General features: G+C 49.0%; 1 protein-coding gene across 3 annotated transcripts in view; it reads right to left on the reverse strand.

The window, feature by feature from the left end:
* The window catches only part of LOC134498434 (LIM domain only protein 7-like), a 109,532-nt gene that overhangs the window by 81,153 nt on the left and 1,023 nt on the right, over positions 1-27,356 (reverse strand). The window lies entirely within an intron of this gene.

Genomic DNA, 27,356 nt, shown 5'->3' on the forward strand with positions numbered 1-27,356 from the left:
CCAGCGGAGGACCCCGCGCCCCACATCGCACCCCAGCAACGGGCGTGGAGCGACAGCCCCACGGTGAGCGACACGGAGGAGGACGACGGAGACACCCATCAGACGGAGGAGGAAGCGGACCCGCGGCGGAGGGACGATGAACCCCACCGGCAACCCACCCCCGAGGACGCGCCAACGGAACCGGCCCCAGCGGCGGCGCGGGCTGTGGACGAGGAGGCACGAGCTGAACTCGCGGCCATGCGGGCTCAGCTGACGGAACTCCGGACCATGCTCCAGGCGCTCATGCCCCCCGCGCCACCCAACGACGTCCCCGCACAAGCCCACACCCCGAGAGAAGCACCGAACCCACACGGGCCAGCAGAGAGCCAGCAGACGGCACAGGCGGCCGACACCACACCCCGGGAAGCGAGAGGCGGGGCCGCACAAAACGCCCGGGCCCCAAAGGACTTCCCCATCTTTTTCGATGGGACCCCCTCAAAACTCTCGTTTTTCGTGACCAACGCTAGGGAGTTCATGGGGAGGCACGGACACTCCTATGACTCCGAGGCCGACAAGATCGCCGGCGTGGCGATCAAACTCCAAGACAGGGCGGCGGACTGGTACGTCCAACTGTACGAGTCCAGCTCCCCCGCCCTCGCCACCTTCCCTGCTTTCATCAAAGAGATGAAAAACTACTTCGAAGACCCCCTAGCTAAAGTACGGGCGAAAAGCGCACTCCAGAGACTTAAACAGGGCACACGCACGGTCCCTGACTACGCCCTGGAGTTCAAAGCCCTCGCGGGAAAGGTCTGCGACTGGTCTGAGACCACCCTGCTGGAAATCTTCAAAAGGGGGCTCAACCGCGACGTTCTCCAATGGGCCCTCTACCGCGACGACCCAGAAACGTTACACGGGTGGATCCACCTCGCGGGGAAAGCCGAACACGCGCACCGCACCTTCCTGATGACAACCACGGAAGACACAAACTATGTCGGGAAAAAGGTACCCGCACCACACGGGGGGATGGCCGGCCCCATATACCCAAAAAAGAAGTTCAACCGGGAGCCCTGCGGGAGGTGTGGCAAATTAGGGCACAAGACGGCGGATTGCTTCGCCAACCGACCGCCGACCAGCGCGCCCAAGCCCGCCCCGAAAATCAGCCCCAAACCACCCAACCCGGGGCCGCCCCCTCACCGCCGAATGACCGTGGCCACAGCGACACCGGAAGAGGGCTGGGACGCTTACTGGGGGGAAGAGGACAATACCGACCCCGACCAGCCGGCGGGAAATGCTCCCCGCTTGCTCTGAGACGCGTGGCGAGGCAGGCGGTGGAACAGCAACGCGGACCACCTCAACGAAACGACAAAAGCTCCGTAATATTGGCAGCAATTCAACTCTCTGCCGGCAACGGAGCCACCACGGCCGCGGCACTAGTGGACTCGGGGTGCTCAAAAAACCTCATCCACCCCGACCTAGTCGCCAAACTCGACCTCCGCTGCTTCCCCCTCCCCACGCCGCTGGCATTCCACCAGCTGGACGGCTCTACAGCGGGAGGGAAACCAGCCACGCTACAAACCGAGCCGGTCACCCTGCAAATGGGCACTCACACCGAGCGCACATCGTTCGTAGTCACGCCCATCGGACGGCCCATTGCAGTCCTGGGGATGCCATGGCTCGCGAAAAACAACCCGCGGATCAACTGGGCGACCCGCACCTTCACATTCGGCGACGGCGAGTATCGAGCACCAGTACCAGCTGGCAAAAGCAACCCCACGGTAGGACGAGCGGAGGCGACCACACAAGACAATGCCGCTACCACAGCAGACCTACCAGAACAATACGCCGACTTCTCCGAGGTCTTCGGAGAGGCAGAAGCCGACCAACTACCCCCCCACCGCAAGACGGATTGCCGGATCGACCTACTGCCCGACGTCCCCTTACCTAGACCAAAGATCTATTCGATGACCCCGAAGGAGATGGCAACCCTCCGGGAGTTCATCGATAAAAACCTAGACAGGGGATTCATAGAGCCAGCATGCTCACCGGTCGGAGCCCCCGTCTTATTCCGGGAGAAGAAAGACGGGACCCTACGGCTCTGCACCGACTACCGGGGCCTAAACGCGGCTTCCCTGTCCAACAAATACCCCTTACCCCTGGTGAAGGACATGCTCGCCCACCTGTCCACGGGCAAAGTCTTTTCCAAATTGGACCTTCGCGAGGCGTACTATCGCATCCGAATCAGGGAGGGGGACGAATGGAAGACGGCGTTTAACTGCCCCCTAGGCGCGTTCCAGTACAAGGTACTGCCCTTCGGACTCGCGGGGGCCCCTGGGGTGTTCATGCAGCTCATCAATGAGGTACTGCATGAACATCTGTTTAAAGGGGTCCTGGTCTACATCGACGACGTCCTCATTTACACAAAAACGCACGAGGAACACGTAACCTTAGTCAGGCAAGTCCTCGACAAGCTCAGAAGGGCGCAGCTCTATGCAAAGCCTACAAAGTGCGAGTTTCACAAAGAGCGCCTAGACTATTTGGGGTATCGAATCTCCGGGGACGGCATCGAAATGGACCCCGCAAAAGTCGAAGCGGTGCTAAACTGGGAGCGGCCCCGCAACAGACGGCAACTACAGAGCTTCCTGGGATTCGCGAATTTCTACAGGTCATTCGCCCGGGGGTTCGCTGAGATAGCCCTCCCCTTAACGGACCTCCTCAAAACCAAAGGGGTGGGGGACACCCGACGCGCCAAGAACCCAGGCACAGTGCTGAATTGGACTCCCGCGTGCCAGACCGCATTCGACAAGCTGAAAGCGCTGTTCACGACGGAGCCAATCCTCGCGCACCCGGACCCAGAACGGCCGTTCGTGGTCCAAGCCGACGCCTCAGACTTCTCCCTGGGAGCCATCCTGCTACAAAAAGACTCCACGGGGCTCCTGAAACCATGCGCCTACCTGTCAAGGAAGTTCTCCGAGACAGAGAGGCGATGGCACGTCTGGGAGAAAGAAGCCTTCGCGGTGAAATCGGCACTAGAGACATGGCGACACCTACTCGAGGGAGCCACCCAACCATTCGAGGTCTGGACGGACCACCGGAACCTCGAGGCCCTACGAACGCCTAGACGCCTTAGCCCAAAACAGGTCCGATGGGCCCAATTCTTCAGCCGCTTTGATTTCCAACTGAAGTTCATGCCGGGCAAGAAGAACTTCCTGGCCGACGCCCTCTCCCGGCTGCCCCAAGACGAAGAGCCCGCCCCAGACACCATTGGGACGGTCCTATCCGCCTCGCAACTGGGGATGGCCGTGACCACCCGAAGCGGCGCACGGAGGCAGCTCGACGCTACGGCGCAGCCGACGGCGGGACAACCGGCGACGGAAAGAAGCCAACCGCAACTACCAGGGGGAATGCGCAAGGACCTCGCCGCCGCCCTCAAAACCGACCCCTGGTTCCTGGCAAACCCCGACAAGGTAACGATGGCGCAAGACCTGGCATGGGGGGAAGGCAGAATCTACGTCCCGGACTCGCAACGCCAGGCGATCTTGCATAGGTCACACGACGCCAAGCAAGCGGGACACTTTGGGTTCCTCAAGACCCTACACCTAACACGGCGCCAATTCTGGTGGCCCGCGCTCAGGCGAGACGTAAAAACCTACGTGGCGTCCTGCCCAACGTGCGCTAGGGCCAAACGGGCACCAGGCAAACCCGCGGGGCTACTGCAACGGGTGGCAGAACCCTCCCGCCCATGGGAGGAAATCTCTATGGATTTTATAGTGGACCTCCCACCCAGCCAGAAGAAAACGGCCATTTGGGTGGTGAAGGACTACTTCTCAAAGCAGGCCCACTTCATCCCCTGCACGTCGGTCCCATCCTCACAACAACTAGCCAAACTCTTCCTCATCCACGTGTACAGGCTACACGGATGTCCCGCACGTGTGGTGACCGACAGGGGCACACAGTTCACCTCCAAATTCTGGCGGGCCTTCCTGAAGCTGACGGGGACCCAACAGGCCCTATCTACGGCTTGGCATCCGCAGACGGACGGAGCCACTGAGGTTCTTAATGCCACCTTAGAGCAATTTATACGATCATACACGAACTACCACCAAGACGACTGGGCTGACCTGCTCCCGTTCGCCGAAGTCGCATACAATAACGCCGTCCACACGAGCACGGGAAAACCCCGTTCGAAGTAGTCTCGGGGCGCGACTTCGTCCCCATCCCGGAGCTACCTCAACCCCCGGAACCCCAGGTGGACGCCAGCGACTGGGGACGGAAGATCGCGGAAGCATGGCCAGTAATCACGGCGGCGCTAAAGGAGGCACAGGCTGCTTACAAAGAGCAGGCCGACAAGCACCGGCGCCTACAACCGACGTTCCAGGCGGGGGATATGGCCTATCTCTCCACCAAGTTCCTAAAGTCAACCCAACCCTCGAAAAAACTGGGGCCTAAGTACATCGGGCCGTTCCGAGTCACGCAAATAGTGAACCCGGTAGCAATACGCCTGGACCTGCCACACAACCTCCGGAGGCTCCACCCGGTGTTCCACACCAGCCTCCTAAAACCGGCAACCACCTCCCGATGGCACCCAAGCACGCCACAGCCCGCACCGCTCATGATCGACGGGCAACACCACTTCGAGATAAGGGACATCCTCGACTCCCGCAAGCAACGAGGAACCCTACACTATCTGGTCAGGTGGAAACACTTCCCCCACCCGGAATGGGTGGCGGCGCACAACGTTAACGCGCCTGACCTGACCAGAGCATTTCACCGGGCATACCCCGACAAACCGCAACCAAGGTCAGCAAAACCAAACCCCCCCCCGCAGGCCTCCCCCCGCCTCCCGTGCCCCAAGGGAAAGGGCCCCCCCCAAGCCCGCGACTTGGGTGGACCTTCCCCCCCCCGGGACTCACTCCCCCCGCCCCGGGCCCACGGGGTGGTGACAAACGATCGCCAGCACCCTCCCCCCGCCCCCCGGCCGCGGGGGAGTGGCAAGCAAGTCAACAGGGCAACCTGGGGGCAACGCCCAAGAGACACAACAAAGGCGACGCACTCTAAATAAGAAAAGAAGGGCCCTACCTGGAGCTGAGAAGCACCCGACCAGCCACGCCTCTCGCCTCGCCGAACTGAGCCAAACAAACAGGGTGTGGCTGGAGCATGCGCACGCCAGGTCAGAACCCGAGCATGCGCACCATGGACACACCCTGGGAAGGCACGTGGTAGAGGGAGGAGCAAAGGGAGGGGCGACAACTACTCCGGCGGGAACTTTGAAAAAAAAAAAAAAAAAAAAAAAATGTGACATTTTGACAGCTCCATGGGGAAAACCCAGAAACCCGGGGGAGAACACTATTCGGAAAGGGGGCAGTATGTCATGAGTGCCGTTGAGCTAAAGTCATCAGCGCAATGGCACTCATGACAATGACAAGGAAATAGGTGAAGGGGTACAAGTTAAGTAGCCATCAACCCACAACGACTAACGGCTAACAAACAATAGCTAAACGGATCACGGAGCCACCTAAGCCATCAGCGGCAATACAACGGGGATCGCCCAGCTGAAAGCAATCAGCAGAAGAATGAAAACCTGAGGATGGGCGATCCTGGAAACCCTCAACCAATGGCAGGGCAACGCATGGGACAAAGGGGGGTGACGTGACCGAGAGCGAGGGGGCGCTGACCGGCGCGGGGTATTTAAACCCCGCACCGGCGCGCTCCTGTCACTCTCAGCTTTTTTCTACCAACGTTGTACCTACCCTGAAATAAACCAGAGCCTGCTTTGCAAACCAGTGTCTGAACGTTATTCAGAGGTAGGCAGCGCATGACACAACCTTTGAGTCCTTTGCCAGACTGGCCAGAGAGAAATGGCTGCAGGACTAGAAACTGAGGGAGGAAGCCAGCGGGTCATGATGTAAACCAGGGAATTGGGGACCATCTTCCAGTCCCAGTGGGTCAGCCTTGCAAGGTAGACCAGACAGGAAACATGGCCAGATGAGCTAATTCTGCTTTACTGTAAGATTTAATTTAATAAACTTATTATGGCCATAGACCAGCATATATTGTAAGATTACATTAACAGAATCTTGCAAGTCTGAAAGTACTTCTCTCTCCCTGTTCCCTTTACAGCCCAAGAAGCTAGGGAGGGTCGCTTCTGAGCCTCTTTTCCCACCCACATTCCTGCTGCGGCTCAGCTGCCTTTTATCTGGCCATTCTCTTGTCTGCGTCCCTCTGCCCTGACTGCCAAGGTCATTCCCAATGTGACCCCCAAGAGGTGGGGGAACCGTTCCCTAGAGAGTTACATCTGACCCTGGAGAGCTACATCAGCTACATAGTCAGTGACAGTGACTAGCATGATCAGCTGCTTGAGACATGATTAGACCTTTCATGTTCACTCCAACATGAGAAACAGCTCCAGGAACCAGTTGCCAGGAACTGAGCAGGGAGAAACTCCTGCGTTTGCATCTTGTCTGTGGGTGCCGAACACTCTGATCCAACAGGACGTGCGACATTATTTTTAGCTTAAGTATGAAGATTATGGCAAGAAAGCCATTTTTAAAAGAAGAAATTTATTCAGTTGCATATCATTCATATCTACAAACCCCAGAAAGGCACCAGGTAGAGAGGAAGAAAGGTTTGCAAAAGCTTACTACATTAACAATCTGTACCATCTGGAATGAGTCTTCTTTAATTAGGGCTTGCAAGCAAATTTCCAAGCTTCATTCCAATCCCTCTCTGCCATGAACCATTTATGTATAGAAAGATTTCCATTCTATTCTTCAGTTGTAGCTCACAACTTTTAAAACCAGTACAACTTTTGACGTGCTTCAAAGACAAAAAACAAAGATGATCCTAAGAACATTTACAGAAACAATGCAAAATATCCAGCAAAAAGTATAACTTGGCAAAAGTACATGGTAACAACTTTAATAACTTAGGTTGCCAGTGCAGAAAATGCCTTCCTATGGAGCAAGGACATGAATGGACCTGAGTAGAGAGGGGGGCAGACCAGGAGTTCTGGAATTTAGCTGCATTGATTGAGAAGGTCTTTTTGATGGCCCCAAAAGCCTCCATTGTATTCCAGGGAACAGGCAAGAGTCAGTCCAGGACAGCTTCTGAACCCACACTCTTTAGGGCTCTAAGGGCTATGACCCACACTTGGAGCCATGGAAACAATCTAGTTCCTAGTGGAATCCTTACAGGATCCCTGTAATAACTCTGCCTGCAAACACCCACCAAAATTCTTACAGTTGTGTTCTTGATGCGTTGTAGACCCATCAAGACTCTTCAGAGGAAACCCCAAGTAGAATGCATGTGTTGCATTAATCTAATCTTCTGGTTGCTAAATCATGTGTCAATGTGGCCAGATCTGACATCTACAAAAATGGAAGCAGCTGGTGCATCAGGTTAAGCTGGGCAAGGCACTCCTCATCTCAGTTGCCCCATGAGCTTCCAGCTACAAAACTGAATCCAGAAGCATCCCAGATGGTGAACCCAATTCTTCTGGGAGTTCTATCCCATCAGACAGGTGTTGAAATTCTATTGTAATGATGGCACACCTCTCCTTGATCTGCATTAGCTTTAAGTTTATTAGCCTATCTCTAACCAGTACTGCCATCAGATATCTTGACTGAGAAGCTCAACAGAACAGTGGCAACCATTTCCACTCTGTTATCCCTCCATCACGGTCACCATGAATCAGAATGGGTCATGGCATTCACAGCACGCTCCTCACGTCTTAAGTACAGGCACCCACCAGGTTGCTAATGTATCTGCACTAGGTTGCACACATGGCCAACAGCAACAGAAGGAGTATGAACAATTAACTCAGAACCAACCATGCCAGGATAAAGTCTTTCTCTACATACATATTTATTTCTGAAGCCCATGAGGACAAAACAGTTAGGTGATCCTTCAGCAACACTTTTTTGTATTCTGCTTCTTTCCCCTGGACCAGCCTTGCACTGAGCTATTCTGTTCACTTTCATGTTCAGGCTACCCTCAACAGGAGCAGGAACAGATGTGCCTTTGGTGGCATAACTGAATTATCTGAAAAAAACACCATACGTTTGTAATGATTCTCCCTTTACGAGTGCAAGACACTCTATCCTTTCTAACTTAAAAGAAGTCACATCCCTAGTTCCTATCTGTGGGCTTTAGGCCCCTATTCCCCAAGACCTACTTTTGCACATTTTTGCAATCATAGATACATACATATATACATACGTACATTTGGGGCTGTGACCCCCAAGCTGGGAGAGGGGCTCCAGCAGATCCCAGCTGTGAACAACCTCAGAGCTCTCTGTCCAGAAGAGCGCAGTGCCAGGAACAGCCGAGATCCTGCGCAGGACCCTCAAACTCCCAGGCCTCTGGCGGAGGACCCGAGGCTGAGGAAGACACACGCCACCCATGGGGGTGAGAAGGGAAATATATAAATACACCCACTGTAAACTTTTGCATGTTTTCAATATATATGGGTGAAAGAGGATGCATTTTTTATTGAAATCGTGGTTCATTTTGTAACACAGTCTGACCTCTGCTGTTCTTAAATGGAACTTGTTTTTTAAAGCTCATGCAGTCATGGCTTGCCTAGATTAACACCTTTCCTACAAAGGGATCTTTTTGAGCACATTTGTGCTAGTATATCTGTTTCACAAGAAAGGGATTTTGTTCAGCCACCCTTCTCTATGACCTGAAACTTGACTGAAGTATATGGAGCTCATCTCACCAGCGGGAAGAGTGCAATCTTTAATTTAAAAGATAAGATGCCAAGGAAAGCGCCCTGACATTTGGCAGCTTCTCTCTTCCTCGTTCGATGTATTTAGAGATCTACTGTATGAAGGAAGCAGCCTGAGGGAGCTGGTTCAGCCGTTATCCACCCTCATTACCATCCCCAACAGCCAGTCCAAAGGCCATCTATTTCCAACCGAATTCTCAATTCAATTTTCAGCAGCCAGTCACAATTTTTTTGTTACAGAAATTGGTGCTACCGACTCTCTGCACACTAGAAATAACATGCCAATCAGTCCAAACAGGTGGAAGAAAGACATCTGTAGGAGTTTCTTTTTGTTTGCTACAAAGAGCTCGTAAGTAACAAACAAGCCCATGTTTAATGGAAGAATAGATTGCATTGCCAGAAGCACAGTAGGTTAAACACAGTTTTTGAGCAAAAAGACATTTTAATCCACACTCTGGCTTGATCTCTTCTCAGAGTGGTTGAAGGTGTGGTCAGCACTGAAAATAAAGTTAAGAAACAGAAGCTTCAGGGCTGAAACACTGAGAAAATTCATCCCAATCACTGTTGACAGCTCTATGATCAAAATGGCCACTTTACTCACAGATACAGCGAAAGAGAAGGAGCTGCTCAACTTCGATATTTTTGGGCTATTTTGGGCTACTAGGAATTTTAAGTTGAGGGGAAGGAGTGAACTCCCAGGTCCCACATCTGAAGAGCCCATTTTTCCATAAAGCAACGTGCAGAATAGACCATCTCACTGAAAGACACTCAGCTCCACTCACAGATTCTGGGTCAGAAGAGTGCAGAGAGTCGGTAGCATTAACCAACCCTAACTCAGGTGCAAGTGAAACTTGTGAGCCATGTTAGTCCTGAAAAGCCAGCCACCTCCTACGGCTCTTCCCAAGGGGAGGGAAGGGTCTGGCCAAGGTGGCTTCTAGTGGGCCCCTTCCTTCAGGGATTCTTCCCAGAGGAGATGCGAGGATGGCTGGGTGGGGAAGGAGGGAGGAGTCTAGCAGAGGATCTGGCAGATCCCTTACTCTCCTCCAGGGATCCTATCCCTGGGTCTTATCTCATAGAGGTTGGTAGTCCACGTGGTGGTGCGTAAGGAACCCTTCTCCTAGAACTGCTGCAGAGGGGAGGGGGAGGGCAAGCTGAGCAGCCTTTGGTGGTGGGTGTCACCTCCCCAACCCCCAACCCCCCATTCCTGGGGACCTCTCAAGGCAGAAAGAGATTTGCAAGCCTGTCCAGCCTGGGGAGGGAGGATTCCAGCTGACAGCCTTCTGGGATGTTGTTCTCCATATTTTATAAGCCTGCTTAGCCACACCTTTTGTGAAGATCTGATGTTGTCTTCCAGTGCAGAGCAAAGGGCATAAGAATGTAACATGCTCTGGGACCAGCTTCTTCCCAAATGGGAACTGAGGAATGAGGTGGGAGAAGAGCTGGAGATAGTACAAATCAAGGGAATTTTGTCCTGCCAAAAACTTTGTTCAGAGCCCAGCCAGCCAGTGTTCTGTGGGGCATCCACACCCTCTGCCCGGTGGGGGGAAGGAGGAAAAGGCTTTTTCCACACAAGCAGTTGAGATGAGAAGCGTGAAAATAGGAAGCCTTTTGGTTGTATGTCCCTGAAGACGAAGTTTCAAGCAGCCTCATGATTTTTAGGCTCAATATCAAGTGTTGTGAAATAATGAAGTGCAAAGGTTAGCAACGATTTCCTGGACCAAAGGTAGCCACGGATCCTGAAGTTTGTCCTTTTATTGCTTCTCCGCCACAGAAGAGGCAGGAGGAACAGCTTCTGAGCAGAGAGAGCTGGTGTCTCTAATGCAATTTGCAGCATGTGAACTATAAACTGCTGTCCTCCCCGTGTTCCCTGCACAGTGCAGCGAATGTCCCAGGGGCAGGCAGGAAGTGTTCTCTTCCCCGGGCAAACCCTGAACCGAACTCAGCTGGGCAGCTGGGAGGGGGAGCTGGGATGCAGCCACACCGTTGTAACAACTTGCTTTGCAAAGGACTTCCCACTTACTGACTACTGATTGCACTTGAATGGTACCTTTTCTCAAGCGAGCAAAGGGGCTTCCTCTAATTCTAACCCTTCACCAACAGTCTTGCGAGGTTGGGCTGAGCAAGACAGTCTCTAGCTGGTGACTCTGGTGGCCAACTATGGATTTGAACTTGACCTCCCTGGCCATGTCCGCAACTTTAACCACTGTCCTCTATTCCCGGGCTGGAATGACTCCTTAGTTTCAGAGTACAATGGTACCATAAAGATAATCTCACAGGTGTATAAAAGGGTGTGACCAGGACAAAGAAATGCTGTTAGATATACTTAGTCAAAAAATTGCATATAACATATACCAAGTTTATTTTAAGAGATGCTGGAATGTCATTAATCTGGGCATGTTCATTCAGCCATTTGTAAATCATTAGCTCAGAGTCTCTGCAACCACGTAGAAGGTTGCCCAAACCCACCACACCAGGCCATGCGTATTGAAATGAATCACAGGTTGAAAAGTTCTGGATCTGGTGCACGATGCATTAGCAGGCACTCCTAGACTGCAAGCGGTTGTCCTCACGGACAAAAGCTTTCCACAAAGGTAACTGCAAATGCTTAAAAGGCAAACACTGGTTTGGACTGCAACTAAATGCTCTTTTCCTCCTCTACCCAAATGGATTGTAAGTGTGAAGAAATAGATTTCTTTAAAATATACTGTATTCATCCTTCTCTGACAGCAGTTAGGTTCCACTCAGTTGTGAGCAGTGTGAACCTGCCGTTGGCCTTCATAACTTGACTCCATAATAACTATTTTTCTTGTTAATAATTCTCCTGGATCCTAGGTCATGATTCTACATTGTAATGCTGCTGAAATTCTTACTGTGTTGGTTAATTCACTGAGTCTAATATGTTGACAATTCTTTAAGGTCAATGCCTTGACTTTGATCCAAGTTTTAATAACTTTTCAGTGAATTTTTTTGTACTCAGTAGTCCTTCTGATTGGGATCCCTTCTCAGCCAACACTGGAATGCCAGGCACCGTAACCCTTTGTTGCTAAAAGACTGAAAAGTCTCAGATGCAATATAAGGAAGGATGATTTTATTTTAATGCTCTAGCCAAAATTTGGATATGAAACTTCACTTTGCAGCAAGAATGGCTGTGAATCTAAGCTACCCACTACAAAAAGCACTCTCTCTCCAGGGCATCCAGGGAGCATCAGTAAGGCTTGGCTCAGCCACTCCTACAGCTGAAACTCCAAGGTGCTTATCTCACAGAGGCTGTTTGGCGCCATCATCCCCAAATTTGAGGCTGACATCAACGGGACTGTCAATGTGACTCTGGATTGATTGCTGTGTATTACAAAGGTATGTGTTCCTCTCAGATAAAATAAACACACCTTTAATAAAAAAGGTTATTGCCAGAATGCTAACATCCCCTTCCTGCGACTGCCAGCTTAGCACCTTGGGCTCTACGTGGAACGTTGCCCAGGACGAAGAATCGCTCTGTGTTGGCCTCCCATGAAACAAGTTTAATAGCACAGTTCGCGGATGGTGTTTTAAACACCGGCCACTTCTGCCCAGCCGTGCCATTACGCTGCAGGGCTTTCAGTCCAACATAGCATTCTTTTACATACACACAATTTGACTCATGGGAAGATGAAACCAGCCTGTTGAATTATAACTTTGGCAAGAAGAGCTCAGTGTTAAGATGGCCAAGTAAATGAAAAGAGGCCTGTATGTTTAATTTCATTACACGAAAACCAGACTTTCCTGCAATATTTTTTTAAAAAATATTGTACATTTTCCTGATGTGGAAATGCCTGTAAGAACCTAAATCTCTATCATCATCGTCATCATCATCTTGGATCTAAACAATCAAAGTACTTAATTTTAACTTGTGCATTTACACTCAGGAAAGGAGAGGCACTCCAGGCTGCTTCTGACTGCTGTGCTATAAGGAGTCAGTAAGGAGCAGCATCAGTCAGATGGGCTCCTGAAAGCTATAATGCCCAACAGCCAGATCAATTCAGGGTGGAGAAGGAGCGAGAAGTTCTTCCAGGACAGGGGAAGCTGTGTCAAGGAGCAGATTTAATGCACACTTTACGAGCAACTACGGTGCTTTATGGACTTTCCCCAGAAGAACTTGACGTCTAGGAAAACTAAAATAAAATAAAAGGAATCCGGACAATATTTGGCGCTTGCTCCCTGCACTATCTTACCAAACCCTCATTGCCACAAGCTTGCTGTGAACTAACTGCACAAGATGAGACATCTTCATAGACCGTCTGCTCCATTTTGTATGAAATGGAGGCACGGGGAAGAGATCTCAGTGAAGCCTTTGCCACGAGCCCACAGTAAACCACAGTGCATGTTCTCTCACTTTTCTGGCAAAGGCTGGCCAGGAAACAAGCGAGCAACTTCACTCTTACGACTGAGCATACCAAAAATACAATTCAGAGTGGGTGGAAATCAGATTTAAACCAGAACTTCTTGGCAGAAAACGTTTGTTTAGAATCCGTAAACGCTGCATAAAAATGATGTTATGACTGTTTGAGGCGCATCCTTTGTTAAGATGACTGGCTTATGTCCCCTAGTAGGAGCGGAGGGTGACATTGCCCTGGACACCCAATTCCCTGAGAAGGCTGGTCTTGGCGGAGTGCCCTGCCGCCAGCAGTCTCAGATCCAAGAGGCAGAGAGATGGGATTCTCCGATCTGGAGATGAGCCATGCTGGAAACAGCGCAGGAAGACCGAGCAGCCCAAACTCTTCGGGAAACAGCTACAGATCAGCAATCCAACCAAAATAAACAGCAGTGTCTTATTCCAAGGCAGTCAGCCTTTCAACACTAACATAAGAAAGACCTCTTTGGAAATAGCAAAGGGAGTGGGGTGGGAGACAAGGCGAGCTTGTTCAGCTGCCCTCCCAAGGGCCCTGGTCCCCTCACTCTGGATTTCTAGAAAACCTCCCCCAACTTCCTTTGGAAGTGGCCTTTGCTGGTCTTGATGGGTGTGGGGGGGGCAGCCATCTTGTTTCAGTGGCTGTTCTGTATTATGGGAAATTTGCTTTTATGGGGGATCCTTCTGTACACTAGGCACAGTTTAAATTGGGGTGGTCTGTACATCTTGTTCTAATTAAATAGTTTCAAGATGTTATGGTACCTTTGGGGAAAACAGATGATGTGCACAATATACAACCGGTAATCATGTTTCTTCACCATTAACCATGTTTTACTTAAACAACAACCCAATGTTGACTTTGCACACAACCCTAAACCAGAAACTACAAATGCAATTGGGATTTGCTCGCTGCACCAGGTTTGGCTGATGCATGTGAACACAGCCATTGTCCTGCAATTTATTTCCCCCTTTCTCTAAACAGGGATTCTGGCATTTTCTTGTGATGGGAAGGAGGGAGCCAGCTCATTCCAAGCCAAACATCCACCCCGCTTTCTGTATCAGAGGGCCAGCCCAGATCGAGTCAACCAGCATCCACAGCCCAGATAGGCCTTTCTGCGGCTCAAACAATCTGAAACTGGAGCTTCAGGAAGACATCTAGAAGACATCTCAGCGGCTTCGCCCCGGAGGCAACGTCTGCTCTCCTGGAAAAACTCTGCTGGGCAGCCCTGCTCGGTCACCGCCTCTTTAATGCCTTCAGACTCAAACATGCATTTTCCTGGGACCGTACAGCTATTTAATATGTTTCCTGCCAACACATACAACTCTCCCCTGCTTCTCAAACATGCTCTTCATGTCAAATACGAGTCCTGGCTTCCCAGCTAAATATGATGCGGCACCCAGTAACTTTAAAGCCTCAGATGCTGCAGTAAATCTGAGCTTCTCTTCTGTGACAGGCAAGCTCTCCCAGGCAAAATGATAAACCAGAATCGTGATGCAGGAACCCTTTGGCGGCAGGGACGAGGCAGGATACTCCGGTTCCCAAGTCAGAGGAGGCCATTAAGCAAACAAGACGTACAGCCAAGAGCCGAATTAATGATTAAGTATCTGGAGATCCATGGCTGACCGCCGAATGGGGTGGGAAGCCTTGACACGAGAAGACAGACTCTCCACGGCAAGTGTCAGGAGCAGTTGCGTTCAGAAGTTACGCAGGGCCGAAACTGGTGAGTAATCGGGTGGGAGTGAGCTGGGTGTTCTGGGCTGCGGGCTGGCCTGGAAGGAGAACAGACACCCCAGAAGAAGGCCAGACGAAGCACCAGCCCTGCGGCTGCCAAGAAAACAAATCGACCCAACTAAATTCAGCAGGACCTATCTCTGGGTAAACATGCACGGTGGTGCAGTACACAGGCACTAATTTTAGAAATACCAAACAGATGAAAAAGAATAAATTTGAAGCTGTTGCTTTTTCTTGTCAAATGAAGAAAGGGATACATAGCATTGGATGGAAATGCTTAAAACCCAGTTAATTTGGATTAAATGTTGCAAAGCACAGTACTGCTGTTCCTTGATCTCCATGAAGATGCAAATATTTTCCTGGCAGGTGGACCTCCCCTAGGTCAGTCCACAGTATACCACTTAACCCTGAAACAGGTTGGACTCGAAGCCTCAGAAAGACAATTCTATCCCAGTACTTCCCTGATGGTGGGTGTAGCTGGAGATCAAGGCAGCGATCCATCTGCAGCCATGTCCCAGTCACTTCTCCGCACTCCTCTGTCCCACCCCGGTTGCTGCCACAGCAAAGGGCTTGGCCCCTACACAGGGAGGAGGTGTAAATCTACACAGGATTGTGGGCAGTGGGAATCTACCCTACAGCCCACGCTTTGCTGCTAGGGTACCCAGAACAGTGGTGTCTGACTGACCTATTCACAACTATCAGTCGTTGGATCAATCGATTTAAAAGGATCTGTTGAATAGAGGAAAAAATGCCAATTACCCAGGGGGGGCAGATATGGAAAAGCATTCAAACAATGCTGCTGTCCAAACAAAATCAGGCAAGATAAATTGTGAGTCTGCTTTATTTATGTCTGGTTTTCTATTGCATTTCAATCTAACTCAGAAGGAAGGAATCCCGTGCAGAAAGCAGTACAAGTTTGGGCTGTGCTAGACGATGAGCTCCACTCCGCCTCTCTCTTTCTAGCACCTTGGTCGGTAGTGGCTATGGAAACTGTTCAACTTGTGACAGGTGATTTCCCTTTTGCATTTTTCTCTTCCCTCCTTTTCCCCTTCTCTTTTTGCTCCCCGGCTTTAAACGGCGGCGGTCAGGGCCACTTCCTGTTTGATGGTACTTAGCAACTCTGTTCGGTCGGTGGAGACAGCCACGTGTTTGCCCTGGCCTGGATGCCTTTCTTCTCTTCTGCTTCTAAATAACGTTCTTACAGCGATTACTCGGAGCAGGTAGGTAAACACAGGCTAGCATGAGGAACGGTGGATTTTCTTCCTCTGCAGCTTGAGAAAAGCTTGGAAAGGTGAGATGGAGGATGGACCATCCATCAGAAGCCTTACAAGAAACCATCAGGCAAGGCTGCTCTGCTCTGGATGTGCTGACATCAGTGGGCCAAGTCTGCCGCACCTGATCTGAGATCTCTTTCCTCTTGAACCACAGAGGAAAATAGTAGTAACTTACAAACCTTGTGAAAGCTTTTGGCCACAGTTCAAAGAGGAAGAAATCTTCCCGCTCTGAGACAGATTATAGTCCTCCAACATGTCAGGCAAGGCAGAATGAACTCAGGTCAAAAAGCAAGCAGTCAATGAGAAAAAATATCCAGCATTTCTCAGTTTTGCTCCTAAGCACACTTCAGCACAGCTCTAGTACCACAACGCGGCTTTACCTCCACCTGCTTTCTCTTGGGACCCTCCTGAAAATGCTACAAACTGTTTATCGGCTATCCAGAAATCTACTTCTCTCCTAACAACATTCCTTTTGAGCCTCTAGTTCTAAATTATGAAATGTTTCATTAATGGAAGGGCAGAGAGAATGCTTAGGATTCATATTCTGAAAAATTTTACTCTGCTAAAATGAGCTACAAAGACATGCCATGGAGAAATCTTCTGCACGGGAATATCATGGTTCTTCGGTGCTGACCTGAAAAGGCTCCTCCAGACTGCCCACTTGGCCTTAGAAGGTGGAAGGGACAGATGGAGTGGGCAGCTGAAGAGATTTGATTAGCAACAAGGAAATGATTGTTCTGGCAGCTCAGGATGAGAAAGTAAACAAGTTGATAGTTTTAGAAGGTGTGGATCTGCTGCCCTTAAGATTCCTCCTTTCTAATCAACTAGCAGAAACAAAGAGGTTCTTAACATTTATAGCAGCTTCTAGTAGCATTTGCAAATTACAATTTCTCCATTTAAAGAAAATTCCATTTCCAAATGGGATTTTTTTTGTAAGAATCCCATTTTTTACATTTAATATAACAAATCATAATTCATAAAGGGTGTTTTAAAACCATTTCATTTTTTCACAACAACTACAAGAATCCCCAAGCAACATGGTCCGAATGGCTAGTCCTAACATCTCTGGAGGGCACCGCCTTGACCCACACTTGTCCACAAGTTCTCTGTCCCTGGAAGGTAATGGTGAAGCCTCCTTCAAGGCAGGCTCAGTGTTAGGATGTTCCAGGTTGTTCCCTGGGCATGATGTGGAAGTGGCTGGCCGCTGCCTTCTTTCAGGATGTTTATTTGACTTCCCAGTCTCGACTACAGCTCTGGCATCATTCAAGCGCTACCAGAGGTGACCCAGCTTAGCTAACGGGCTCAGGGAAGGTCCACTGCCACTGCCCGAGACTCCCTGTTGCTCCATAGTCTTGGTCAAGTCAGCCCCAACTTCAAAGCCATTCCCACTCTTGGGGCACACTGAACCCAGCGACGCCGAGCTGTCCTGTAAGAGGCTCAGAACACAACGGCTAAATAAGGTGACTCTGCTGATGCTGCTGCAATGCTGAAGTCAGGTTTGTTTGGCTTTTCCAGAATCTCCACATCTGGATTCCATCACCAGAACTCAGCCCACATTGCAGACAAAAGCAGGAGAGAGCCGAGACGCTTATGAGGGCCGAGGGTCAGAATGGGCTGCCGCGGGGCAGGCAAGGGCTGAGCCACAAGGGGCACGGCTGCCACGTGGGCTGTTTCCTTGGCAGCCCCGGCTGAAGGGCCTTTGGGTAGGAACGAAAGAAGAGACCGTGCCCCCGAGGCCCACAGCATGAGCAGCCCAGGAAGAGCCAGCTTGTCAGAGAGAGGAGACTGCCGAGGAAAAGGGATGGGTTATGGCTGGGAGTAGATTTCCAAGTACATTTTCTTTTCTTACCCACGAAGGGGCCAGTTTCTAAATTCTGGAGGAGCCGATCCCTCCCCTGGCTGCACTCCAGCTGTGGTGCGGCAGATGGGAGTCACAGGGATCCTCCTCACATCCAGGGGGAGGATGCCGGGAGGGGGGAGACACTCCAGGCCTCGCAGGAGAAGCAGGGTTGGTCTCTTCATACAGCGCAATGATGCCTCGAGAGCCACCTTGGCGTTTCCTGTGCACAAGAGGCGGTCTGGGGGTGGGACGCAGAAGGCAGCTGGAGCAAGGAGAAGCACCTTAACATTGCAGAACTGAGATCCCAGATCTGACGGTGGTGCTGGACAGACTCAGCCACAGCGGAACAGGTGTGGACAATCTTTGGCCTGCAGCGCATGGAGCAACACTAGATTAAAAACGCAGCAAATGCCACTTAAATGCAGTGTGTATTTAGCAAGATGAATACTGTGCAAACAAGCAAACACTTCTAATCAGTGACCAACAAACTTCCATTTTTCCCCAGTCATTAAGTCATTAAGAAATATATGAATATGAGAAACGAAGTTTATCATTCATTCATTCATATAGAGAAAGTGTGTAAGGAAGTGAATAGGCATGAATGAGGGAACGTTTGCACATATATAGTGTTGAAGATTGGCTGCTGAATGTAATAAGAGTTATAAGACAGAAGGAAAGCATATGGAGAATAAATCAAATGCCTGGCAAATCATTCAAAGGTGGGTAGGGAATTAGACAAAGATTTGCGATGCCTCCTTTGTTGTATTTATTGATAAATGTTTGTGGTGACATTAGAGTTATCTTGGCTGGAGATGTGAATATGTCTGTACTTTTGAATGCAGACAATGCTCTGTTATTGGCTGGGAACCTAAATGATTTACAGGAGATGTTAATTTATATGATAGAACAAGGAGTTTTGGATTTTAAATTTCATGGCTCAAGTCCAAGGTAGTTGTGCTGGATGGGAAAAACTGAGGGAATGATTGCAAAACATGCATAAATGGTGAAAAATTGGACTATATTGATTTGCATGTCTTGGCAGTATGGTGCTAAAGATGGGGAAATGGATGAGAAAATTTTAAGACATGAGAATGCTAGTAAAAAGGCAGTGGGTAGTGCGTGAGAATGATGCAAGGGAGTGAATATGTGTTGACAGAAGCAAAAATGGCTATGTATAACAGCCTCTTTCTATCCACTATTAAATGGACATGAGAGTTAGAGGAAGCATACTGAGGCAGTTTGGTGTAAGGAAGTATATGAAAGATGAGTGAATGGGTTGAGAGGAAGGGGAAAATGGAGAAAGTCATGGCTGGATGGAGCTGATGAAACACTCCAAAGGAGACAGGTGAGAAGCTTGAAGAACAAAAGGCAGTGCATGAAGTGGGAGATGGGAGATGGTGGAAGCAAGGATGGTTTGCCAGAACAAAAAGTTACGGAGATTTTCCACGTGTTAGCCCTTTATTTGATAGATAAAGATGAGATCTGAAACCAGTGGGGTTTGCCCCACATTTGTGGATGAAGATTTATGAAGGAAGGAATCAAACCTCCCCTTCTGAAATTTGACATGAAGTTTGTCTTCATTTATTTGTCATTTGGCGAATATGTAATCACTGGATGCATTTTGAAATGAGTCCAAGAGCCTGCAGAGGCAGCTTTTGCCTGACTCCTGTTTTCACCCACACTGAGGCACAAATATGCACTTGGCAGGAATTTATACATATCCTTTAAGCAGATGTTTAAAGAACCAAGCCAAGAGTATAACAACACAGCTCCAAAAAGCCCACCAGAAAAAGCCCACCCAGGTTTTACAACAGGAGATCTCACTTGATGGAGATATTTGTAGGTTATGTTTTGTCCTTCAGACTGTTTCTAAATCAGCAAATCTGATTTTTCTTCCCTCAGTGCTCAAGCTATTAGAGACTATAATGTCTAATAACAGGAATATTCCTGCTGTTGCCTTTGGTGCATAAGCAGTCCTTTTCTTAGATTTTTTTCCCCCTATTTGCCATGACCCCCTCTATAAAAACAGACTGTACTGATCAGGCCTATGCCCCAAGAAAGATTTAGGGCGGATGGAAGGTTCTTCGTGCAAATTTAGGAAATCTGTCCCAGATGGATCTTTTTCTTTTTTGCCTTGGCAGAAACACAAACCCTGAACATACGGTAGACAAGACGGCCTTAAAGCAAATTCCAGAAACAGCGGCACAGGATAGCAAGCTTAGCTGCTGACCTCAAGAGCAACTGTTTTTAAACTGTGTTTGAAACTTTAAAAGCCATACTTCCTAGAAGTCTATCTAATATGTACGGCATTCCTATCCACCAGCATGGGCAACCAGAAAGCAAAGGAAGAGAACCAGTCAGCAGTGAGTGCAATCGGAGTGGCGCTCAAGGAAATCCAAACCATCCACCAAGCCCTAGCTGTGGCTGGCCCAAAGTCAAGGCAGATCTCCTGGGAGATCACTGATCTTGGAAAGCCAGGGGTCTATAAATAACCCTGAGTAACAGGGAGGCTGGTTTGGAAAGGAGTAGCAGGGATCCCAGTGTGGATGTGATCCTAAAGAAGGGCTTTTGGGGGGTGGGGGAGAAGGGAGAAGTGGAAGCGATGGACCAAGCGCATCCGTGCTCATTGGTTGCTGACTCAGTAAGCAGAACCACCTTTTCTGTCCCTCCCGCAGATTGTCCCAGAAACTATAACGCAAAAATGTACAGTTCAGCATTCTCAGCTGATCTGCCCAGCTGCCTGAAGGAACTGGTTATTTTCAGGTCGTTTGTCTGACATTAATTTCTTTCAGATTCTGGATGCATAGCCTCAACTTTTACTTCTGACATTCACCAGATTTTTTTTTTAAAGACTATATTTTTCCTTCACACACACCACATGGCTCTGGGGCAGTTGCCTAGCAACAATGGCAAAATTACCTTCTCTGAAGCAAAGACCGGTAGAAATGTGGCATTTCTTCCAAATTACTAGGTACCGGACCAACAGCAGACGTGATCTCAGCTGCCCGTGGCAGACGTGCCGTTGCACCGCAACATCGCTCACTTTCGCGTGATGCCAACCAAAATGAAGGGTCGTGCATGTGCAGGACGTCCAGACTAAAACAGCTTTTTGCAAAGCAGAGCCACTCATGGGACTTCAGGAAACTCAACACCACCACCATTTAAAAAGTCAAAACGTTTGTGTGGAAAAGGCTATTTTACAGCAAACTCACAAATTCTAGAAGGGAATCTCCAGAGTCAGCCACCCTCCTGTTTCACACGGAAGGCGAGCATTCCTGGTGACCAAGCATCCATCAAAGATCGCCTGTCGTTTTGCAAATCATTCAACTATTCAGACTTCAGCTGATTTTCAAAAGGCTGGGTCACAAGGCCGTTCTTCTACGGAATAAACGGGGATGCTGGTGACCCAACAGGCACTCCCCCAGACCAGGGCAGTCCGCACTCTTTGCTCCTTTCTACAGCTACGAAGCTGGAAACCCGGCACCGGTACTTCAGGTCCAGCTCATCGGTATTCACAGCCTCTGGCTCACCTTGGGAGAGAGCTGCTGATCAGGGCCTGTCGTGCCAACCAGGTCCTCGGGTACGTTGGCATCCCATTCAAAGGGCAGAGGAGGTGGGGGACGTTCCAGGAGGTCAGCCATCAATGTGCCCACCACATACATTAAAACCCACCACATAACTATATTTCGAGCACCCCAACAGCTAGCAGGTGACTCCGAGATTTCCTCAGTTCTTGCATTTGCAACATCTAGGAATGGCTGTTTCTGTAATTGGAAAAAAGAAATCCCATCCCTTGTAAGCAAGTTTCGAATGAATTCCAGTTTTTCTTGGGTAATTCTAATTTCTCTCGTCACCAGCCAGAGAACATAGATAGCCTTTGCTGGGGAGGCGAATCCAAGAAAGCCGAAATAATGTTTCTAACCAATTGGCTACACTGTGCTTAAAATGCCATTTGTTATTAGGAATAATTGAATGCATTTTATTTCTCACTAAATATCTGGGTAGGTGCCAATTTAGTAAGAAGAAAATTTCTAGAAAGAGTCATCTTCATTTGGGCTTTCTGCAATGCCCAAACTTTCTACCCATGAAGATGGAAAATCAGCTCATTATAACAACTGTCTTATTTACTGAATGTTTAAAATGTATTCATATTGCAGTTTAGTCGCCAACAACTACTAAGAGATGAATAAAGGCTTATTTTCCTATTTCACTCACTCAAATATTAAACTTTAATGAGATTACCATGTGGAATGTTATTAAAATGCATTGCTAAAGAACTGTCTGATATATTTTTTGTAAAAGTATGTTCTTATAAAAGGTGATGTATTAATTGTGCCTACAGTATTTCCTAAAGGCAGTTATTTATAAATCACAAACATATTTTGAGACCTTTCCCCATTTTGCTTTTCTGGGGTTCTAGTCTTTATGATCAACTGTTGCTTTGGGAAACCCTGCACTCCCCTGTCCAATTGTACAACATTAAAATATCAAAATACATGTAAATTTTAAAAAAGATATTGCATGTAGAAAGCTAGCATGCCAGGAAGACCACACAAGGCTGGAGGGATTTCTTGCCTGCATATCTTAAAGCTGGTGCCACTGGATGGTGCCAGATCAGAGGGTCCACCCCTGGCTTGTGTGCCAGCTTTCACCCATGCGGTAAGGTGAAAATCTGGGCTGCTTTTTCCTGAGGGAGGAGTCAAGGGGGCTTACCCCGCTCCCCCCAAGCCGCCTTTGGGGCCCTGCGCCCTCTGGTGGCATCATCCGTTGTGCTCCTTGGGACCTCAGCCAGCGGAAGGTTGCTTACCCTGCAACACGAAGGGGTCTCTGCCTGTAAAACCGAGGAAAGCTTTGGAAAAAAGGGAATGAACAAGGAATATGCCTGTTTTTGCATTTGCTGACCCCAAAGCTCCCCACAAGCCCCACAGAACGGGTGGGGCTGAAAAGGTCAGACCATTTTTTTGTTCTGGGGAGGGTTCAAGGCACCCAACACACACACAGGTTCTAAGATGTGCAAATGAGGCCACAAGCATCCAAGATGGAAAGAAATCAGGTCCACGTATTTTGGCCTGGCCACCCCAGCGATGCCTCCAAGCCATGGCAGAGCCCACTGCAGCCCCAGCAGAGGTGAGGTGGGCAGTGGGGCTCCCAGGCCAGAGAGAGGCCCCTTGCTCTTCCCGAGACATACGAATGGTGGGAAGGCCCCTCCGGCAGGCCAAAGGAACGCACTTCCACATGAGCGCCGCAACTAACACAGGCTGCTCCCTGAATCTAGGACTGTGATGAGAGTGACTGTACTGAGGCAACATGGCCAAACATAACCCATGGCTTATGAACAACCATGGTTCTGTTCACACCAATTACCCAAACAAACAAATCGCATTAAGGCGTCATGCAATGTATGAACCATGTCACATGATCCAGGATCTCCAGCAGCGACTTTCAAACTGTCCTTCTCCAACATGCCATTTCCAAATTAGAACTACAACTCCCAGAATCCCTAGAAATGGCCCTACAGATGTGAGGGAGTTCCAGAGGTTGCCATCCCCAGATTTCCACAGAGGCAGGTGGTGGCTTTTAGCCATACCAACCCCTAAGCTTGAAACTAGTTCCTTTTCCTGAACGAGGCTACAACAATGGACACTCAAACTCTAGAAGAAAGCCAGTTGTGTACTGTTTTTGCTTAACTCCAGAACTGTTTCCCCCTCAAATACTTGTTCTGCTACCACTGCAAAGTCTGAAGTGCACCAGCAAGACCCCCTTGCATCTAGACATTCTTCTAATTCATTTTCTACAATAATGTGGTTACTCCATCAAAGGTGACCTTCATTCTGGCAAATGAAAGTAACTTCAGAGGCTGCCTAAGATGGCGTATTGTACCTGTGTGTGGATGTCCTTTAGATTCACGCAGAACGAACACTGGGCTGGCCAATTATTTTGAGATTAAGTGTCAAACTATTTTCATGTCTCCTTAACTCTCTGTTCAAACACTAACCCCTTAGCGTAATAGGAGGGAACACAGGCTTTTCTGTGCCCCTGGTCTTCCCCAAAGTTCCTCTCAGGGGTTTTGACTCTTAGAAAGAAACCTGTTCTCCTATGCCTTCAGCATCCCACAAAAGGGGGCTCCTGTGCCATCTTGGTTCTCTCCTTGAAGTCATGGCGATGGGTTGAGATGGTTCTGCTCCAACTGGTCCAACCACAGAGCATCATCAAAGATTCAGCTCTCAGCTGAGAACTTTACATGGCTCCAGGCATGGCTCGGTCTTTGCCACCTAATGATCTGCCCACTTTTCTGGTAACCTGACAATGCTTTCCAGAGTCCCCTGTTGTGGGTCCAACCTCCCACCAAGAAACAGGAAGCAAATGACTGACAAACATGGAAAAACTTGTCCAAAATGTTGCCTCTGATTCCCAGACAGATTGACCTGATCTAACACCATCCTGTGGTGTCAGCATTACAGAAATACAGACCTTACTTCTTAAACTAGTTATCAAAGATATGGTAAAAAAGTGTCCTGTTGAGTCATATAAGAGCCGTCTAGAGCAGTGTTTCTCAACCTTAGCAACTTGAAGATGTCTGGACTTCAACTCCCAGAATTCCCTAGCCAACATATTCTGGGAATTATGGGAGTTGAAGTCCGAACATCTTCAAGTTGCTAAGGTTGAGAAATACTTATCCGAAGAAAATTTCTATATCCATCCAAGAGGATCGTAACAGAAATTACTGTATCTGAACAATACATCTTTTCAAATTTAACTCTAAAAGTTTAACAGTTCAGATCTCTGAGCCTTCAAGACAGCACTCCCTGGCTGTGCTGGACTAAGGATGATGGGAGCTGGAGCATCTCTTGAGGACCCTAGATTGGAAAAGGCTGTCTGGAGGCACACACGTTTTATACAGTACCTACAAATGTTAAGCTCCTGCAATTACATCTGAATAATTGCAGTGTTTAGGTTCAAATATGTATGTTTCCTAGTCTCAGCATCTCTATGGAAATTCTCCTGCCTTCTTTCCTTTAAACTCACACGCTTGTATTTTACTTTTCCTATTTCAGATTTCACTGCTGCCCCTTTCTGCATTATGGGCAAAAGGAAAGAGGGATGATTGTAAAGGCCCATTTCCAGAGCATGTTACCAAGCAAGAAGACTCATGGCTTGGATTATAGTCTTAAAATACATTTCTTAAGTATCAGGGATATCAACTTGCACAAACTGCTCTGGGTTGAAAAGATTACTGTAAATATTGGAAATGTGGCCAAAGCAAGGCAGACAGTTTAAGCAGAGGCTACACACAAATAACTCTGGATTCAGCAAATACACTGATCTGTATTGCAATTTATTTCACTGCTTTATTTTTGCTTTATACTTAGAGAATATAAAGTTTGAAACACGAGATTAAAGTTAACATTAAAATAGGCACTACAAGTGAAAATCTAGGGAAACAGGGCCTCTTCACAGATGTTCACACTGCTGGGTAAGCACATGTAACTCGTGCAGTTGTCTATGCCATCGATGGGGAGCAAGAGAGAAAACAGAAGACCCTTCTCCCACCCCCAGAAAGTCAGGGGTCTTCTGGAAGTGGGGGGGGGTTGTCTTTTGGAGACCTCGAGAGCCAGACAGATTCCTAACAGGCAGGCACCCCTTCAGGGAATCAGCTTGTAAACCATTTAGAAAGTTAAAGGCCAAGACCAGCATTAAAAAAATTGCACGCTAAGTAACTGGCATCCCACAGCCAATTTTTCAGAGTGGACATCGTAAGATCCCTGTTCCTTGCTTTACAGCTGAGTTTTGCATCAAATTCAGCTTCTGGACACTTGTAAATTAGAGCCCTGAGCACAGGCCACAGCAGATCTCAAGGAGCGATACAGGGAAGGGACGGGTGGCCTCTGCCAAGTCCAACCATCTCTACGGCTGGTGCATGAAGCACAGCTATGCAAAGGCACCCAGCCTAGCTGCCACCCATGTGGCAAATCCAGGGGCAGCTGATGATCAAGGGACTCACTCCACCTCCACACTGGCTTTTTCAGGGGAGGACAGTCCTGTCTGAGCTGGCCAACTCTTCATCCCCAAGCCTGACTTCCTCCTCAGCACCAGGACCCCCATATTTCATTTAACTTCAGCGGCTCCCCTCATCAAAACTACTGCTAAACTTCCTTGGCACTCTCACTTCAATCCCAGGTAGCTTTCTCAGAAGTATCCAGTGCATGGGAAAAGTCACAGAACTAAGAGACCTAAGCCATTTTCCGTTTAGAAAAAGGTTAACTAACTCAGGCAGTTGGGCAACAAGAGAATACCGTACCGTAAGATGCAGCAACGACTCTTATGAATGCTGTACAGGTGGAAAAGATTTATGGAGAATAAGGCTGTTAAGTGGCATTAGGGTTGATGGGTAGATCAACCCTTTAAAATTAAATACAAGTTTGTATCTCAGCAGTTAAATAAGGAAAGAGTCTTACGCTAAGACACCTGATCACCTCCTCTCAAAACAAGAGCTGAGTTTCATTCTTGGCTGATTTTTGAGGACAGCTGTTACATTTTCAGTAAGTTTAATGGACAGGCTAACAAACTGCCGGTCTTAGGCACCCTCGTGAACCAACTTCCAGTGTTGATCGCATGGCAGACAGTGATCTCTCTTACCTCCTTGGTGTGAGCTTGGTCTTCCCCCAATCCTGTTACCCACATTCTGGGAACTGCAGTCCCAACATCTTTGGATTGGAGGAGACCCGTTGAGGAAGAGCTGCCCCAAGGCAGCCCCTCTCTGGAATTCAGCCTCACCTTAAAACCAGAAGGACATGACCCCCACTGGGCCACCTTGGGAAACACTCTCCCTTGTCCAGGAAAAAGGATATGAGAGTTCTCCATCTCTGGACAAAACTTTATCCTAAGAAATGATCCAGGAAGCTGCCATATCCTTTTGGAAATACTTGCCGAGCAGCTGGGATCTGCATCTCCCAGGCCGAGGGCGCAATATAAACTTCGGTTCAAAGAGCTCGGCTTGCCGAAACAGGCCGAGGGACCAGAGCTGTACTTAAAATTCCAGAAGATCCACATTTCTCAAACAGAAATACAAAACCAAAAGACACCCCTAAAGAAAACATCCTCAGATCTACTTTTCTATCCGAAGCCTGACAAAGCAGGAAGCCGGCGACTTCCAAAGTTAAGGGCCACCTTGTCCCAGACTTCCCGGGATGAAAGGGCCGGGGGCGCTGCCGGCAAGGCAACCCCGAGGGCCAAAAAGCCACCGGGGAAGCGGAAGCCCTCCGCGTCTCCCACGCCCGGCCGAGCCGCCGCGCTGCTGAGCGGGTTTCACGCGCACGCCCTGATTCCCGAGGGGTCTCCGGCCGGCAGGAGGGCAAGCGGGCAGACTCTCTAAGGCCAGCCTGGATGCGCAAACGCTCCAGGCAGACAGTCGCAGCCCGGAG

Source organism: Candoia aspera, chromosome 5 (genome assembly GCF_035149785.1).
Source record: "Candoia aspera isolate rCanAsp1 chromosome 5, rCanAsp1.hap2, whole genome shotgun sequence".
NCBI lineage: Eukaryota > Metazoa > Chordata > Lepidosauria > Squamata > Boidae > Candoia > Candoia aspera.